This window comes from Sinocyclocheilus rhinocerous, unplaced genomic scaffold, assembly GCF_001515625.1.
Source record: "Sinocyclocheilus rhinocerous isolate Xijiao unplaced genomic scaffold, SAMN03320098_v1.1 scaffold1043, whole genome shotgun sequence".
Classification (NCBI taxonomy): Eukaryota; Metazoa; Chordata; class Actinopteri; order Cypriniformes; family Cyprinidae; genus Sinocyclocheilus; species Sinocyclocheilus rhinocerous.
In genome coordinates, this window is record NW_015642610.1 from 2,362,043 (window position 1) to 2,362,992 (window position 950).

Below are 950 nucleotides of genomic sequence, written 5' to 3' on the forward strand. Positions count from 1 at the left end.
CTCACACACACACACACACACACACACACAGTCTGGTCAGCTATCCTTGTGGGGACTCTCCATAGGCGTAATGGTTTTTCTACTGTACAGACCGTATATTCTGTTGTCCTACACCAACCCTACCCCTAAACCTACCCCTCACAGGAAACTTTCTGCATTTTTAGATTTTCAAAAAACTAAAAGACCACAATTTAGGTCCCCACCGTGACACGAGTCCCCATGAGTCTGTGTGTAGTCAGGTTTAAGTCCCCACCAGAATAGAAAAACAGGGGTGTGTACACACACACACACACACACACACACACACACACACACACCTAAAATCTCATTGATAAAAAAAGCTACAAATTCATGCTAAGTGTGAATAGGTCTTTACTTTTAATAGTTCAACTTTAACCTTTACTTTTATTGGTAAAAACTATTTATTAGTTGATGTATGGATGAAAGGAAACCCTCTTACTAAATAAAAATGAATTTCCTTAAGTGCATTGACAAATTAAGTTGCTTCTATAAATTCCCTCAAGATGACTGATATCAATCACATATGCATTTACTAGCCCTTGCAGATTAATTAAATAGCAGCAGCATGTGTAGCAGTTGAAATAATTTAAAGGAAGTCTGATGAAAAAAAAAACATCTTGAAATACCATCACACATCTGTCACCAATACCCTGCTGGGGACGAGCTGATGTTTATCTTTATTAAACAGTAAACACAGGTGGACTGACAGGATCTTATATTATATAAGCCATCAATACTGCACCAGATTGTGAGATGTGAGAATCCCCAACGTGTCCCCAATAACTGACTGTTTACACAATAATCTCAGTAAGTACAATAAAACATCTTCCCCTCATAGGTATAAAAAAACTGAAGACACTGTGTTATCAATAATCAATTTGTATGAGTATTAAATAATGTCAGGTGGGTAAAGCCGTTTTTTTTGGGGG

At 37.4% G+C, this 950-nt stretch overlaps 1 protein-coding gene across 3 annotated transcripts in view; it reads right to left on the bottom strand.

Moving 5' to 3' along the window:
* The window catches only part of LOC107756327 (tyrosine-protein kinase JAK2-like), a 53,358-nt gene that overhangs the window by 21,379 nt on the left and 31,029 nt on the right, over nucleotides 1–950 (bottom strand). The window lies entirely within an intron of this gene.